At 27.6% G+C, this 19,539-nt stretch overlaps 1 protein-coding gene across 12 annotated transcripts in view; it reads right to left on the bottom strand.

The window, feature by feature from the left end:
* The window catches only part of LOC129971198 (tyrosine-protein phosphatase Lar-like), a 432,582-nt gene that overhangs the window by 205,411 nt on the left and 207,632 nt on the right, over window positions 1-19,539 (bottom strand). For 11 of the 12 annotated variants that reach the window (XM_056084753.1, XM_056084758.1, XM_056084762.1 and 8 more), the window contains exon 1: window positions 16,529-16,801. The exons of the other annotated variant lie outside the window; for it this stretch is intronic. The gene's annotated coding sequence lies outside the window, so the exon portion shown is untranslated. Of the gene's footprint in view, window positions 1-16,528; window positions 16,802-19,539 lie in introns of those variants that run through there. 12 annotated transcript variants of the gene reach the window in all.

The raw sequence follows: 19,539 nt of genomic DNA, 5'->3' as shown, positions 1-19,539 counted from the left end.
ACTAAACAACCTCGCATTTAAAACATATTTAAACAAAAATTCCAACTACAGCAATGCATTTACAAGAAATGATGCGTGCTTTACCAACGTTAATCGCAAAAACCATTATTTAAACAACACGCAATGAGAAAATGTAATTCCAAGCACTTATTTTTCAGCAGCGAGTTTTAAAGCGTTAAGAGGTATAAAAAGAAGAATCTGAAAAAACACATCAAACATGCAAAAATTAAAAAAATAACAAGAAAAGGTGAAGTTTAGCAGCAAATTTCAGCGGCACGATGCACCATTTCCGATGGAATACGTGGACAATTGACAGAATACGTGAAAGTGACACCATTGGGCTCAGGGAATCGACTACTTAATAATGAATTATTCATATTTATTTAAACTAACCGCTTTTCGTAGTTAATGAATTTCTAACAAGACGATCTGTATGTACAGGGGAGCAGTGTAAACGGCCACCTGCGATATATCGATTAATCGATCTTTGCTATTCTTCTTTGCCGCGGTGCAAACACTTCTCGGACATAAAATGGATATAAGTTTTAATGAGGCAATTAATTATGGAATAAAAAATGACTCCAAGTGGAAATAAATTACTAATCAAATATAAATCATTTTGCTATCGACTTGGGATTAGGATATTATAAAAGATTCACAAATATAACCTTATATAACTTAACGTAAATATGCGCTATTCTGTAACTATTCAGTTGATTAATAGATAACATTTAACTCTTCGCAATCCGAAAAGCTATCAAATGCATAATTATACATATGAGAGAGAAAAGAGCTCTTTTAGTGATTAGGAAACTCAAAAATAGTTGATTTCTAAAAATTCTTAAAAATTAATGAGAAAATTGTTGCCATTTCACGGCTGTTATAATAACTATTATATAACAAGTATGTGAAAATGATGCATTCTTCAGTATAGGGGACAGATTTAACATACGAGGGCAAAGGTTTAAAAATATAATAACAGTGAAAGTAAGCAATAAAAATACAGAATTCAACGAACTGAAAATTTTACGAATATTTAAATCAAAACTAATTATTAAAAAAAAAAAATAATAGATCGAAACAAACATTAATGTACTAATGGGAGGGATATATGGGCAAACACTTAAAAAAATTACTGAAAGAAAATAATACAAATAATTTCCAACTATCCCATGAAATGGAAATATAGTGAATCAACAAAAATATAAAATAAAAAATTGCAGATCTCAGCTCACTGATCTTTGTTACAACCTCACATGAAAATTGTAAATAAAAAGTGAAGTTTACTAAATTTTATTTAAGTTTAGCTTTATTCGCAAATCAATCAATTTAAACAATAATAATAAAAAAGAAAACTTCCTTCGTTGTTATAAGTCAAAATAGTAATTAAAATTTCTCATCCGATAATGATGCAGGCCAAAAGGATAGAAACATTTTTAACTACATACACTGATGACGATTACACGGGGGGAGGGGGTGAATTTTTCCTAATTTGCCAAACGGAACAGAGTGATAGAAGAGCTCATGTGGATCATAAAATATTATATCAATCCTCTCTTATGTCACACCATTTGCGTGTTATGATGGCGAAAAAGAATATGCTGCTATTTTTTTAAAAATCCTAATATAGAAATTTTCTGACATCTGTATGTAAAATAGCATAGTTTGAAAGAGAAGAGAAAATCTTATAAATTGACACTATTTTCATCAAGATATCTGGATTTAAAGTCAAACCTACTAGCGCCAAAACTTTGGCTGAAAGCAAAAGCGAATTATCGCCAAAATACTGAATAATGCAAGTACTGTTTCAGCTGCAATTTGCAAAATTTATCAAAAACTTGTTCATTAAACACATTAAATTAAAAATAACAAGATATTTAGGAGGGTAGGTGGTATTGTAATGGCTTTAGTGAAATAGCCTATTTACTAGTTGGGTAGAAAATAGAAGGGATATCTACCAATTGCGGATGAACTGCAATTCATCGATAAGGAATTTTGTTTCCATGGTTTTTTATTAGCATGAAGAATTTCCTAACCAATTATATGGCATTTTTGAAGTCATCAAAATCTTTGTTACTGCCAACATTCTATGTTATTACTTAGATTCTAAAGAAGTCCACGACAGAAGTTTTGTACAATCAACTTTCAAAAGAAAATTGAGAAAAAACATCACGCTATCGCTTAAATTCTAATTAAAAATTTTAAAAAAATCGGTCTGACGAGCACATTTTTATTTTCCAAAGTCTGACTTGTCAGCATAAAATGTAGCAGTTCTAGGTCAAACGATCTTTCCCTTAAATCGTCAACAGACATATTCTCTTTTATTATAAGTACAGATTAAACACAAAAACCAATTATTCGCTTGAATAGTTGTAGTCCCGCAAAACATGGGAAATCACAACAAAGATGCCAAAAAGTTTTTTCACGAGAGAAATTTTCTCTTCAGCTTCCCATAACTGAGCGATTCTCTTGTCCATTCCTTTAGTGAACGCAAACAGAGGTCGAACAAACGGCGTGCGACAATGGGAATGCCCTTTGCAGGTTACGCAAGTTGATCTCCGCGACAATTCAAGTATGAAGATTGGACAATGATTGCTGAAGTGAAAACGGGATGTATCTTTTCACGCATCACGTTCGCTAAACAGTCAGATAAAGAATATTATTACCATTGTGTCCAAAGTTTTTATACGAAAGAGATTCGTTTAAAGAATGAATGGATATCAACATGGAAGGTTCGGACACAAGTCATGTTGTCTAAGAGCAAACAGAATAAAGGAGCTTTTCCACAATTCTTTCAAGATGCAAGAACAAGTATTTTATACTAATGGGATTTTCCAAATAAAATGTGTTAGATCACTAAATTAGATGCATTTAAGGTTGTTCAAGAAGAAAGAGCAGATTTAAAATATTTCTAATGTAAACAGCAAAAAAGACACGTATAATAATGCATTAGTGCTCTGAAAAAAATTTCAGTTTTATTTTTTATATTCGATTATTTATTGTATTTATTTATTTTTCAGATAATCTTCTTAACTTAGCGGTAATGTTTTTTGTTTACGAAAAAAAATATCGATACGTCAAAAAACGTTTTTGTGCTGCAACATATAAAGAGGGGACCCATAGAAGTGCCGCGTGCATTTCGTTGTAGGTTAAGAAAAGGGTCGCTTCGTCATGAACAAAATAACAACCGGAACAAGAAATTTTCAGAATGTTGCATGTACAGAAGAAAAAGCTCTGTTCGTTCTCGTGCATTAAATGAAAATGTTGTACACATTCAAATTGCTTTCGACGTAGTCGTATCAGCGGGTATACATAAAAGACAGAGTGAATGTACCACTTATGCCTGGTACTCTAATTTCTGGGGGATCGAATTTTTGCAGTACTGAGTTCAGTAATCACGGACCATTTCTGATTCGACTTTCACTGCATGTAAAAAGGAGTTCAATTTTATGAATAAAATAAAATTTTAAACTTTACTCTATCTAGCTATGTTATTTATACTTATCGCTATCTATAAATATTTACGTTAGTAATACTTTAACGCTATTCCATCCTTTTGAAAAACTCTGTATATGATATAGTATAAATATTTGAATGTTTAATTCAATAAATTATTATTAATATATTAATAATTCAATAAATTATTATAATATTATTATTAATAAAATAAATAATATTATTATTGTATATTAAACTCAAGGCGATTACTGCAGTTGTGGTTGGTTATTCATGAAGCTATAGCAAAAGGAAGAGGTTTTATTCTACGATAAATAATTGTGGGGAAAGGCAATGACCAGCATTAATATGAGAAATATATTTATTATGATTAAAGCACAAAGGACAAAACATTACTAACATAGAACATAAAAAAATACATGAGCATTGATGGTAAATCATTTTCCTCACTCTTCATAAGTTTATTTTAAAGGGCGGAGAGGAGGGGGAGAAGCAAAGTCTAGTACTGGGTTATTTAAAAATGGGTTTTATGTCCTAGAATGGTCAGCTTCTAGATTTGCAATAGAAGAATCGATCATTTGAATTCTGAGTTACTGAATATCTAATTAGTACCGACATGGAATAATATAACTTGAATCTGATTAGATAGAACAATAATCGTGTAATGAGTGAAAAAACTCAATGCTTGAGTTGGAAAATCTTATATTTTCTATGTGTGGAGGAGGGGTTGTTCTCTAAAGCCTAATTAACTTCAAATCAAAAGAAATAATTCTATAAATCGTTTAATCATTTGCGAAAATAAAACTTACACACTAGACAATAATAGTACATATTCAGTCACAGTCCAAATCAGAGTATAGTTCTGCCTTTATTTGGTCAAGTCCATAAGACAAGGATTCATAATTAAAGGTAAAAGTGATATCTTCTGCTTGGTCAAAGGAACCTTGACCGTCTAAATTATCGCTACAGGTTTCTCATAATTTCAATGTGTGGCGATAAGTTACCTTCCGTGAGGGCTGTTAAGAAAGACTAGCTCATATTTTGGCTTCACTTGAAGGAAAAAATAAATAAATAAAACAGGAAAACACTCAGTCACTGACAAACTACAGTTGTATTATTTTACAAGAAAACCTCAAGAGTGTATGGACTAATCTGACTCCTCGACTATTATAAAGTAATAGAAGATGAGCCCCGTCTAAACCGGCTGTACACATCTGTATACTAAATTTTAAATATTGCTGATGAAGAACACAGGTTTATATAACAATCTATGAACTTCTTCTTTTGATTAAAGTTCCTCAATGTTGACATACCTTATCCAATAGGCCACGTGTTAGCATTATTTGTCTTCTTCACAGCTTAAATTCCTCGACTTTTATTTATCATTTATATACAAATCAAATAATAACAATGTGCTATTGCCAAGTTTTAAAATAACCATTTTTATTTTCCAGAGGAAAAAAAATAAATAAAAAGATTTATTTTAGTTTTTCCCCGCAGAAGATTTCCATAAAGAATAAACAGGTCCGGGGAAAAAATGAAAACAGATGATCCCAGATGATCCAAAGCATATATATCAACAATCTTTAAAGGTTAAAAAAAAAAAAAAAAAAAAAAAAAAAACGTTTTTTGTAATCTCAAGAAAACTCTCCACCTATAAATTTAAATCAGATGTGATTTTATTCAAAATGCGCGGAGGAAGAAAAAAAAGTTGCTAAAAGAGCACCGCCTACCTCGATGCTTCAGACAAATTCCTGCTGTTTAAAAAATTTAGTGCAAACAAGAAAAATTCCAACTAAAAAAATAAAAGCTCGTAACAATATAAAAAAAATGAAAATGTGAATGAGTTAGGGCGCGGCTGGGCATGTCAAAAAGAGAGATGAGGAAACTTGATCCTCAGAAGAATCGATTTTTATCAGGGCCCCAGCACTTCATGCATTCTGTCGTCACGCATCAGTTCGCCGCCCCACCGAACTGCCCCGGCAACTGAGATTTCAGAATTTCATCTGCTTGCCAGTGACACCCGCAGCTTCTCAAGAGAATAACGAAGGGGAAAAAAAAAAAAAAAATATTATTCATTTCATCTCTCTTTTATCTTTTTAAATATAAATCCCGCCTAGGGGTGTCTTATCAAGCGATGTTCGAAACTTCTTTTGGAAGTCGTATAAAACAAGCATGACAACAAATGACGGAAGGGATGGAGGTGTATTTAATTTCATTCAATTAAAAATACATCCACGACAATTTAAAATAGTTTTTTTTAAGTTCTTTATTCTCCTATAAAAAAATATTAAATAAGGGAAGGGAAATAGATAATTTTTCATCTGTAGAATTCCTTTTCTAGGCAACCAAAGATACCAAATAAAATTTCTTCTTTATGCTAGAAATTCTTTGTCTAATTTATTGGTAAAAAAGTAAAGCTTTAAAAAAATGAAATTTTTCTGTTTCGTATTTTAAAAGCAGTTTCAGTAGTTTTATATTTATATTGCAATATCAATATTATCCACAGAAACATCTGATTACATGAAAAATTTCTCGTAAATTTACTAAACGGTATTTTCTAATTAAAAAAAAACATACAATTTCTTAAAATAAATTTGATAATCTAAAATGCAATATATATTTCTTTATTTCAATCACCTAGAAGAGTTAGCTCCACCAATTGGTTAATGACCAATGATATTTAAAGAAATATAAATTTCTGAATTATTTCAGGAATAATTATTACACATGAAAAATATATTGCTTGGTTTCTTTAAGTATCATTAATAATAAATTTGCTTTTGAAAAATGAAGATATTAGAGAAGGCACTGCTACATAATATCCCTGCCAACTTCATATGTGAACCTAAGTAGCTAATTCCAGCAGTAATATTCATATAAAATAATATAAAAATATTTAAAAAATGACAATATTATAGGAGACAATGCCAACTTAATATCCCTGTCAACTTCTTACGTGAATCTGGTAGCTAACTCCAGCAGTAAGATCCACATAAAATAATATAAAATATTTTTAAAAAATGACGAATTCCTAAAAATGAAGATATTAGAGGATATACTGCCAACATAATATTCCTACCAAATCTTCTTAAGATAACCTAGTTAGCTAACTCCAGTAGTAAGATCCACATAAGATAACATAAATTTTTTTTAAATAAAATGTCAAATTCCTAAAAATGAAGATATTAGGGGAGGCACTGCAAACCTAATATCCCTGTCAACTTCTTATGTGAACCTAGTAGCTATCTCCAGCAATGAAATCATAAAATAATATAAGACATAAAAAAAAATGACAAATTCCTAAACTTTCTAAATAAAAGACTGATAAAGCAGATTTATTGAACAGCAGTCACGCTCAGGTTGCCACTGAAATTTCGAAATAAATATTTCTGCGACCTGGTTGAGGTGAAAACCAGTATTAATCTGGATGATCGAAACTTGTTGGAAAATAATGCTAAACTCTTCTAAGTCTTAGTAATTCGGCTAAAGTATCATTAAGTGAGATCAGATAGCGGCACATTTTATTAATGATTTTTTTTTTTTTTTATAAATAGGGTAGAATTAGCATCAAAGATTTAATAATAGCTACTAATCTTCAAGACTGCTTCTTCACTGTTTCAAACAATTTGATTTTATGAAAACTGAAAGGTTCGAAATTTCAGCATTTTCAATAGTTTAATATTTGATTAAAGGAGCTAAAAAAAATTTTTTTATCTGTATTATTAGATTTTGTTATCTTCTGCAAGAAAATTCTATAAAAAGAAAGATTTGTGAAAAGATTTGGTTTGTGATTTCATAATAAAAATAAATAAAGATGACTACAGTTTCTAGTCTAAACTGTCATTATACCATACTAATGCTTTAGGAGTGTTTCGTCAATTTTTATATTATTTTTTAAAATTTACTCTTAATTATGATTAATAACATAACTCTTAAGAGCATGCACTCACCTTTAGGCAACAGGTTTCTCGCAACACGCGCGAATATAAACCTAGTTATTAAAATACTGAAAAGTATCACTATAAAATATATGCAAAAATATTTTTGAAAATAAATTATTTTAAAAATATTTTAAAGTATATTTTACAAAATTATTTATATAATGGCGTAAATTAATAATTTTACAACAATTCATTAAAATAAATTGTTTTTATTAAAATACGCCTTGAAAAGCAATTTTAAAATGCGTTAAGACAGATTTTGCTATAACATGACCAAAGTTACAGATAAAAAAAAACCCATCAATATTATGATTAACTTTTAATTAAAAATTAATTAAACAAAGGAAAATCCTTTTTTTAATGAGTGCCTACTAATCAAGGGTTAACAACTACAGTTGAACCTTACATAATGAGTATCCTCGCAAAGGCAGCAAAACAAAATGTAGAAAAGTCTTTCTCTTAACTAAAAATGTTTCGCAGAACGAACGCGAGAAGACACGTGACATCACATAGTGGATTGGTTTGTATGAATTAGAGTTGAACGCTTGTCTGAATATATCTCTTACAGTATTTACAAAGAAGTTTTAGCTGGATAGCGTAGACAAACACGACTCCGAGAGGGTTTAAAGCAAGTGCCAGTAGAATCTGAATCGATGAGATTTTGTCTTTGGTCACGATTAAGGGCGAGAGGTGGATAGCAAGAACGTCGTTGAGCTGGTTGAAGAACATAACCAGAACTACCGAATAGTTTATGAAGCTGCATTCTGTAAAACGCTGCAATGGAGATTTGGTCAAGAAAGGAAGATATAATAACTTCCAATGAAATAAGGGAGATGCTGAAAGGATGAGAAATTATTGCATTTAATACTGAGAAGCATCACTCTGATAAGACAGTAGTTACGCGCGCTACAAATTCATTTAACGATAATGCTGTGTTTTATTTTCGCCAAATTTTGAAGCGTAGCCAAAGATAATTGTCTTGAGACAATTTTCATATTAAAAAAAGCATGCATGTTTTACAAATAGCAAAATACATTATGTAAATTTGTTAGAATTTTTTTTTTTTTTTTTCGAATGAAACACATTATTTTATTTTACAAGGATACCCATGAAAAAAATTGTTCCGCTTAACGAATGTTTCGCCTTAAGAAATAAGATTCAGTAGTTAATGAACTCGATTAACGAATTATGTTCGTTAAGCGAAGTTCCACCGCACTTTTCAAATATGCTAGCTGTATGTCCAGTGAATTGTACTGTAGAGCATTTTGCAGAATTTTTTTTATAGCGCATGTCGAAAGACGCATTATTTGAAAGTTTAATAAACATAGTCATAATCACTATTTAATAAATTTAATCCTTAAACACTATCGGAAAAAAAAATCCTACATCAGATGCTCTCTAAGGTTATGTAATTGTATCAATAAAGACATTGAAATATCTTACTCTTAATCATAATTACAATGACTAATAAAAGTGTCTGACTAAAATGTCAAATTATAAAATTCTTGATATTTAACATTTGTTATTAAGTCTAAGCCGCATTGATTTTCAAAGCCAAAAATCATTAGTACATGCCATGAGGTTAAATAACTTCATAGATTACGAAGTAGAAAATAAACCTGTTCCTCTAAGATTCATAAAAAAAGAAAAGGAAAAACAATCAGTTTATTGGGAGCATTTATGTTCAATTTAAAATAGCGAAACACATACAACCAGTTGTTATTTTATTTTGAAATGAATCTAAGTCAACAAATATAGCACTGCCATTCTATTGTTTAGCATTTGAAATATATGACAACAAAGCAAAAGTGCATTTGATTTGACAGAAGAATTTTTTTTAGAACGCCGGACGAATGAGCACAATCGATTTTACAATGATACTATCTATTTCTTTGGCTAGACTCCATATCATTGCAAAAAACAATATAAATATATATATAAAAAAAACACGGGCATATTATCTAAAAGTCGAGATTGATTTATCCAAGTAATATCAGTTAACTAAAAGCTATGGAACAAAAAGAGGAGTTATAGTTAGAGAATAACTCAACTGGTAAATAATACTACTTGTATAGCAGATAAAAGCCATAAAGATAGAAGATAAATCATAACCATTTTAAGCAGATAGCTGTTATAACTTTTTTTAGAATAAACACTAAAAGAATTAAGAACTAAACTACAATATGAGCGAAATAAAAATAATATTTCTGAGAGATTGTTGCGAATACACCCAAACGCTAGCCACTTGAAGAAGAGCCAGAAGATACTTTTTAAAGATTTAAAATGGATTTCCTGCTTTTGTACAAGCAAGGATGTCACAAACTAAAACAGATGTTTCTAATTCAAGCAAATAAAGTCAGCTGAACAGATGTTTTGTAAAATAATTTATGCTCGTGCGAGTTCAATAAAATAATTATCATTAGAATAAAAGATTTCTTCCTATATATTTGATAAGTAATAATTTACTCCATAAAGAATAGTTTTATAGTTTTAATGATTAAATTGGAAGAAATTTATTTTGTCGATATTTTTCCGGCAAATAATTATAAATAACAAAAATATACAATCACTCGATGTTCCAATTTCTTGAGATATTATCATGTTTATTATCCAATCATAAAAAAAATGGGGAGGGGGGGGGGAGAGCTGTTCCGGAAATATATATCACATTTATTACTTGGATATTGATTCCTTTGCATTTGCCGGTAATGTACGATAAATGCAATTTCCCATAATAATTAAGATCATGTTTTCAACAATGGCCCAGAAGATGTCTTGATCTAACTTTTTGGGACTGTTTTCGATAAGATACATAGCATATCACAGTCCTCCTCATATACACACTTAAACGAGCTCAACTATGACAGTAATATTCGTTATGTTGCTAGTTTCGAGTTTAATTTAGAAACCGGGAAGAAATCATTTGAATTCTTTGTAGTCATCACATTGAAAAAATATATGTTTAAGTTATTTATCATTTAACATGGTTATTTTTGAAGCAAATGACCAATTTCGTTTTATCAATATTGTCTGCCAAAAGTTGGGGAAATATTTTGTTACCAGTCAATAAGTATATTTATCTGCATCAAAAATTTGTCCTTTTCATGGCCACATTCTGGTTTCAAAAATTTAAATAAATAAAAATAAAGTTTAAAATTTTTTTTAAAAAAAACTTGCATTTAATCAACAGAGGTCATATTTTAGAAAAGATAATATTATTATGTCCATATAAAAGGGTAGAACACACACAAATTTAAGGTTTGAATTTCAACCGAAAAAAAAAATTCTTTAAAGATAAGAACATGAAATACGACTTTTCTTCCTAATTTTTTTTATTTTTTATATCTCACTTTAGAATTTTATTTGTCCATACGGGGCATTTTTTTTTATATATATATAAGGTTTTAATAATCCTGTCGAAAAATAGAATTCCAATATGAACACACTGAAAAATACTACGTAGAATGTAATAATAATAAAGAACATAATAACAATATAACTAACTAAAATGAATGACTCAAATGTTTTTATACTCATTTCAAGATTTCTTGCATTACAATCAGAATCTGAAGTCCTGTAATAAGACGAAGCATCATTTATTTCAGTGACGACTTCGCAAATTAAATAATACCATGACTCAGCAACTTTTCTCATTCACCAATAGAAACTAGACTTATTCTCTTGAAAATTATGAAAAACTGAGTCAGAACAATTTCATTCATAAAATTAGAAAGCATTAGGTCTTGAATCAGGACGATCTCTTTCCCTTTCTCTCTCTCTCTCTCTCTATATATATATATATATAAAACAAAGAATTGTTATAAACAGATGTTTATAGCGAGTAATGGCGTAATACGTTAACAAGATCTTTCCTTTAATACATTTTTTCCCCTTTTCACGATACTGAATTGCAGTAACGGAATTAACAAAAACTAGAATGCATACCATTTTGAAACACAGACGATGAAATTAGCAGACGATTATAAATAGATCAACTGACAGTCAAATGTAAATCATTAGGGAGTGAACGGTACTTAACTGTGTAAACAATAATTCAAAGAGATGGCAGCTGAACTGCTGAAATGAAGCAGACACAAATATATTTATTAAATGACACTCTGTATCAAATATGACTTAGATTTAATTAAATTACTATTTAATTGCTAGAAATATATTTAAAAAGCTCATTTGTTTAAGAAGCTCCAACTGTAATGCTTAAATTTATATATATGATAGAATAATACTTAGTTGTATTGGTTTATGGTTTTTAATTCCAATGGTGCCATTAATGTTACTACATATTTTTACTAAAGTAAATAATAAAATTCCAATAATCTGAAGGCTGATTATACGAATCTCAAATTATCTAGATCGATTTTTTGAGAAAAACGAAAAATATCAAATTGCAATGCCATGAGTGACGTTTCAGTATTTTCTTTCAATTAAGAAGCTTATTTTGCAAAAAGAAAAAAAGGAATATATGTATTTTATTGTTTAAATGTAATTTTAATATATATGGCTTAATTCATATTTTTGCTTTTTATATAAATCTAGTAATACTTAAATTTATAAGAAAGTCAAATTAAAATTGTAATTTAATATATAAAAAAATCTTTTAATTCATTAATTAAATTATTAATGAATTAAAAGATTTTTTTTATATATTTAATTCAATTATCCGAATTGCTACATATTCAAATAGCCCTTATTTTAGGTTCATTTAAACAACTGGAATCATTCTATAAGCCATGTCTTTTTGCTTGAATTCCTAGAACATCAAAATACCTTTAAAAAATTAATTATATCATTTTATTTAAATTTCTTTATTTTATTTATAACATTTAGATAAAAATTCAATTTTTAAAATTTTTATTATATTTTGAAAAAAAAAGCATATCTACAGCACACACCACCATAATAAAATAAAAAGTTTGTAAATTAAACAGATGCATAACACAGAGATGTTAAATCAGACTGTATAATATGTGTTTGTCTACAACAAAAGTATATTTGATTGATTTTGAATAACAAACACGCACACACATACACACACAATGTAGATGTAATAAAATTAAAAACTGGAAGACAGAGTAAGAATATATAAAGAAAATCTAATGCAATGAAAAATCTAACACTCAGTTATGAAATAGAAACCTCAGCTATAATAACATGCATTAAAAAATATGCCCTATGTATTATGCACTGTAAAATAACATGCATTAAAAAATAGTCCTATTATCTTATTTTAACTAAAGCTTTTACATAAAAAGTCTATAAAATGAAATTTTCTTCAAAATAAGCATGCAGTAAATTATCTGTAGATAATTTTGAAGGTTAGAAATATTTTTAAACAATTTCAACCATTGAATATGGAAATCAGAATAAAATTCCAGTCTGAAAAAATACTTGCATGCAATAGATTTTTTCAATAACATTACAAATTACCTATTTTCTTGAAATCACTATCACAACCCAAAAATATTGATTAAATCTAACTACTAATCATTGAATAATACAAATAATATAAAAAGGGATTTTTTTAAAATATAAATTAACTCTAATATTTTGAGTTAAACTTTTAGAAATAGTTAGAAAATATAAAGGGTAGTTTGAAAATAAAGGTAAAACTCTATTTTCCATTATTCCTGATAAACTTTGAGTCTTATAAAACTAAGAACCTAGATTCAAAATAGAATTAAAACATTTGACAATCAATAAAAAAAAATTTACACGTTTATTCTCTCATCAAAGTTAAGAATCTGGAACCAGACCACCAATATTTTCCAGATTCTTCTCTCTCATACACATATAAAACAAGGGGCAAAAAAAAAAAAAAAAAGTTTATCATTTAAAATTTGATGGAAAATGTTCTTGTTTTCACATCCCCCCCACTTTTTACTGTTTTTTAAAATTAGATAAAAGATATAATTTTAATAAGTTCAAGTTTATACTTTTATTTGTCATGACAGTAAGTTATAGTATAAAAAGCCATTTAATAGCATATCATTGGTGTTAAGTTATAATTACAACTTATATTGCTTGTAAATCATAGAATTTTTGAAATTCTACTTATATATTGTAATGTTTTTTAAATAGGGATATCATGAGAAAACTATTATTACACTTAATTTGTATTAAGAAAATAATAACATTCCTTTATTTTTAAGTATATAAAGAAATAAGGCATCCATCATATGACTTACTTAAATTTGTATATCTTTACTGCATATGACTTCCATTTAACAATAATACCTTTACTGCTATTTCATATAATGCCAAGCCTATTATAGATTAATAATTACAGCTATTTAAGCCTAATATTCCATAATTATAATTTTTTATATTACTATTAAATAAATTTTATAACAATTAAATTATTAATAATTATAGTAATGCACAAGAAGCACTTAATTCTTCCAAACTCACCTAATTATTAGAAATAATTATATTCAGATAACTGTACAGGATTACGCATGATGTCAAATATGCTTTCTTAACTGAATAAGGATTCTTCATTTATGACACAAAAGGCATAATCAATGCAAATATTTTAAAATAAGTAGTTAATCAAAGGTTTATTAAATTTTACAGAAACTATTAAAGGAAAAAAAATGATTTTAGAATAATGGATCAAAATGTTCATAGGGAGACGCTGAACATAACAGGTTCATGATGAAATTAACCTTAGATGTTTCCAAATGTGATTTTTTTCTAACGCTTTTATAAAATTGTGAGATTAAATAGCTTGGTAAGTTTGCAGCATACCTTAGAATTTTAAATGCATTATAACTATGATAACACAATTTTTTTTAAAAAAAATTCATTTCAGACTAGCTTTTTTAATAAATGTAATATATCAATATAACTTACAAAATCAATTAATTAATTAGAAGTGATTTTTAAACTTTTTTGTGGTCGCAACCCAAACAATGAGTTGGGAAGAAGGTGCTTACTAATCCAAAGTGGCATGTAAGTAGGGAAATAAAGAACCCAGAGAAGCACAAATTAATAGTAAATATACTGAAATTCAATTCAATTTATTTATTTAGAAAATTTCAATAAAACTACTATGTATAATGCTTCTCTGAGTTACTTCTATTTGACAATGTTTATAAAATTGTCAAAGATAATGGAGAAGTCATTGTTGTTGTTTTTTCTAAAAAATCTAATTCATGAATACAATTTTAGTTGCGGTCGAGATATCAGATGAGTTCTAATCTATTATCACCGCCATAATAGCAATAACATTGGCCAACTATATATGTTAAATGCAATACAAATATAAGAAATATGCCTTTAAAAATTTATCTCACTGCTTTAATAAAAAAATCTTATACAAAATTCGCTTTATCATTAAATATTAATCCAGATATTTGTTTAAACTATTTCAGTTTCATAAAAGTATAAATACAAAATAATAAGATGTTTGAATTACTGCGGAAAAATTAAAATATCCATCTTTATTGTTTTGATAAGTTAAAAAGACTTGATAATATTCAATTTGCATATTTATAATTAAAAAAAAGCGGCAAGTTCGATAAAAGAAATATTATATTGCGATTTGTCATAAATAACTGAAATAAATATTCAACAAATTCTGTATAAAACAAGAAAACTTAAAAACATAATTTATGCAAATTTCAAAATTAAAATAAGAAATAATTAAAAAGGACCTTCATAATTCTTTGAATTATCATACTTTCTACAAAATAATGCAATCACATAAAATTATACTATAAAGATTCTAAAATAACAGAACTAATAAAAAGAGTGCAGGTGGGGGAGTAAAAAGATTTTGCTCAGAATGAAGAGATTAAATTATTATTTAGAAAAAAGGAATAAAATATTGTTGACAAAATAAGAAAATGTTAAATTTTTCAAACATGTAATTAATTTTATAACTTACAAACTAAATCAAAACTTTTAAATTTCAGTATAATTACAAATCAAATAAAGGCCATATATATTCATGCTCTCATTTATTTATTAAAATGATGAATTCAGAAATTCTAAAATGCTTTCCACAATATCAAGCTTTATGAAATCTAAACATAAAAGTTTATAAAATTTTTCAGCATAAATATTAGTGTAATAAATTTTGTTTAACTAATTATTTTAATATCATTTAAATCAAATAATTCAAAAAAGCTGTTTTACTTTGTATAGTATATATATATATAATCTGGCAATTTAAAAGGTGTCTAATCAATCAATTACTTCTAAAATTAGCTCTAAGTATTGTTACATATAAGTTGATACATTTTATAATTTAAATACTATGGATATGCTAAATTCTTTTTAAATATGAAGTTATGAGCTAAAAAAAAAAAAAACTGCCAAAACTTGTTTTTCAGTAGTAAAATAACAGCAACATCCCTGTAATAATTGCACAGAAAAAGAGCACAAATTTATTTGGAGAGTAATTGGTTACAAATTAATATTTGCATCATTTTTAAATAACTAGAATAATTCACATCAATATTATTATTAAATTATCTATCAAAGTGAATCATGAAAGGTCTTCTAATATTTGTTAGTTAAATTGGCAGCTAAGATAATTTAAGATAATTTATCATTCTAAAACTTCTTAATACACAAGTTTTGTCTTCAGAATATTATTTGTTTATATTTATTAAGAAAGTTTATAAGATTCTCAAAATCTTATATATAAAAATCTCCTGCCCCTGCATATATAAATATGGAATGAAATCGAACAAAACTCACAAAAATGGTACTTTACGATAAGAATGTTTCGATTTATCATTTAAAAATTATTGGATATGGAATTATGAAAGTGAATTCACAAACTTATCTCTCAGTTGTTAGATGAGCAGACATGTTTGGTAATTTTTCTACACAAAATTTCTTATATAATTATTATAACTAGTTATTTAATATTAAATTTACACCATATTAATGCACGAAATGAAGAAAACTTCTTACTATCTGTAAAAAATCAGCACATAAACAAATAAAATGCTAACAACTCCCCATACTCATCTTCACTGCATGTAAACACAAGAGTTTGACAGATCAACTATTTCATAACTTGGAGATGGTTTAAGTTATATTCACCGATGTTTTGAAATTTTTAATAAAATACAAACAACAAAATTCATAAAACTTACTGTGATGACAAGTTCTAGGCCTAAGTCACAAAGCAATCAGATCAGTTGGTTCTGTTGTTGATGTAGCATGGGAGTTTTGACACCGTTTGTTTTAAATGAGATCTTGCACTTCTAAACGACGAATAATTGCACAAAAGTACAGCACAACACTTAAGCTAAGATGCAAAAATAAGGTCGTCCAATTCGCATTTTCTTTCAAAATTGAAGATTTTACACATATATCTGTATAATAGAACACCGCATCTTCAGCATCTTATGTTTTCATTCACCATTATCCACTATGGCCGACAGTAGGGTTGCTTTAATCGTAGTAACGTGTTTGGGGTTACGGTTACTCGAAGTTATTGCTCTAAACTTCGCGAAAACAATTTTTGTTTCATCGCCAAATAGGTAATTTACGAACATGAAAGGAATTATTTTTTAAAAAAATAAAAAAAGAAGAAAAGAAAATCATTGTCACTAAAATAAATATTTCAAATCCTTGTGGATAAATATATTCTTATTAATATATACAATCTGATAAAATGAATAAAAATATAGAATATTAAAAATTCATTTTTTTTTGGGGGGGAGAGGAATTGCCTTGCAATTTTTCATTAATTGAATGAAATACAAAAAATAAAATTTATTGCTATATTTGGCTTTCTCAAATTATAGAAAAAAATCTTCTTTAACCCTTCGAAATCTTAAATTTATTTCATTGCATTTTTTTTATAGTTTTGATTGCGAATGTTATTTTAATTAACATGAAAAAAAAATAGTTACTTTATAAAAAAGAATTAAGATGAAAATTCTCATACTCCATAATATGTATAATATAATTATTTCATATTAAATATATGTATTACGGAATCTGCTTTTTTTAGCATATTAAATAAGGTTCCATCTTATGTTAAATCTCAGATTTTCGAAAATCTATTCCTTTTATTTAACATGTAGTATCTCCTCTTTTTGCGATATAAATTTTTGCCAAGAAATAATTACGTGACTTCTAGAAAATCTTTTAAGTTTTTCTTAGTTATTTTCATATGTTATTTCACAACAGCATGTTACAGGTTTTTTTTTTTTTTTGTTATCTACAAAAGTTTATTATAATTCTTTGCCATCTCGAGTTTTCATTTTTTTTCATCTGCATCTTATAATGGCACAGTTCATTTTAACTTCGCTGTATAATAATGAAAGGAACAGATTATACATTTTGAACATCTCCCAGGCTGATTAATATCAAATTTCAAACAGATTTTCGTATCGGAATCACATAGTAAATTTAATCCTTCTGGCTTGTCGTATTTATAAGTTATAGCTTTCATGTGTACGAAAATGGACAGAAAAACCAGTCGCTCTGCAATTTGCTCCAAAATTAGTATAGGTCCAGAAGTTTGATACTGAAACCATTTTTAAAAATTTCATTTATCTAGGTCGTTTTCTTTTTGAGATATTATGTCTGACTACATTCCGACTTCCAAAAGACAGACTACATTCAGAATTCCCAAAGGCAAAAACGTACAAAATTTGAGATATATAGAATTTGATTCTGTTTTAAGTCGATGTATTCGATGTAAATATCAGCTCCAAGATTTCCTTTATTTATATTATTGATTTTTTTTAATTATCGTGGCCACAAGCTGACATAATTTCAAATGCAACTAAACCCATACAGAAAACTAAAACCATATAGAAAATGTCATTTATCTCGTTCGTTTTCTATTTGAGATATAGCGTTAGTCTACATTCCGACTAACAGACAAACAGACTTCCCATAGACAAATTCTTACAAAATTTGACATAGGCAGAATTTAATTCGTTTAAAAAAAATCGATATTTTAGATGTAAATACCAGTTCCAAAATTTAATTTATTGATTTTCCGAATTATTGTGGCCACAAACAGACATGATTTCATATGCAAGAAGTTTGATACTAAAACCATATAGATCATTTCATTTGTCTAGATCGTTTTCTTTTTGAGATTTTGTGTTCTACCACATTCCGACTAACAGACAAATATACTTCCCTTAATCAAATTTGTGCAAAAGTTGACATAGATAGAATTTGATTCGGTTAAAAAAAGGTCGATACAATGGATGTATCGACGTTTTAAGTTCCAAATTTAATTTATGTAACTTGTTGATTTTCTGAATTATCGTGGCCACAAACACATTATTTCAAATGTACATTTTTTGGCATCTACTAATAAATGTGCATCTACCAAGTAAATGTTTATATTTTCGAAATTCCTAGACTAAGGAATTCTAAAATGTGAAAATTCATCAAAATTTCAAAGTCAAATGTTTTTGACGATAAAATATACTTCAATAATAATAGATAAAAAAAACACACACACAAAAGTAGGATTGATATCTCGCCTAGGATTATGCTTCTGCAACGAAATAATTCAACAGGATAAAATTACACTTTGCCATGTGTTCGTAACAAAAGAATTCTTCCTGGAATAGAACTACATCTTGATGAGAAAGTGAATTTAATACGTTATGCAACGTTAAAAGAAATTTTTTTAATCTAGAAAAGTTGTAATTTAGAATATGATAAAAACGGTGCAGAAGCGAAGGAAGATGACATAGTCCAAATATGGAAATGAATGAAGAAATTTCATTTTCACTGTTAGATTGTGAATAAATGTTGAATGAAAATGTTTAGCATTCTTAGGAAAAATTTAAATCGAAATTAAATTTTTTAATCAGTTTACTATTTTTATATCTTAAGGTTTTTTTGAAGATTAAATTCTTTGCACTGCATAAAATGGTTCGATAATCAATTTGTAATTCCTATGGATTATATATAATTATATAGATTGACTGAGATATAATTTACATAAAAGACATAAGAGAATATTCAATAAAAAAAAATGTTCAAGAAATTTATACTCCATTTTCAAGAAATACAAAAAAAAAAAAAAAAAAAAAAAAAAAAAAAAACAGTAAATACAAAAGAATATATATAAAAAGAGATTTTTAAGAACAAATTTTAATATTTTATGAAATAAAAAAAAATA

Source organism: Argiope bruennichi, chromosome 6 (genome assembly GCF_947563725.1).
Source record: "Argiope bruennichi chromosome 6, qqArgBrue1.1, whole genome shotgun sequence".
Taxonomy (NCBI): domain Eukaryota; kingdom Metazoa; phylum Arthropoda; class Arachnida; order Araneae; family Araneidae; genus Argiope; species Argiope bruennichi.
The sequence above is the reverse complement of the archived record's forward strand: the minus strand, read 5'-3'. Positions and strand labels throughout refer to the sequence as shown.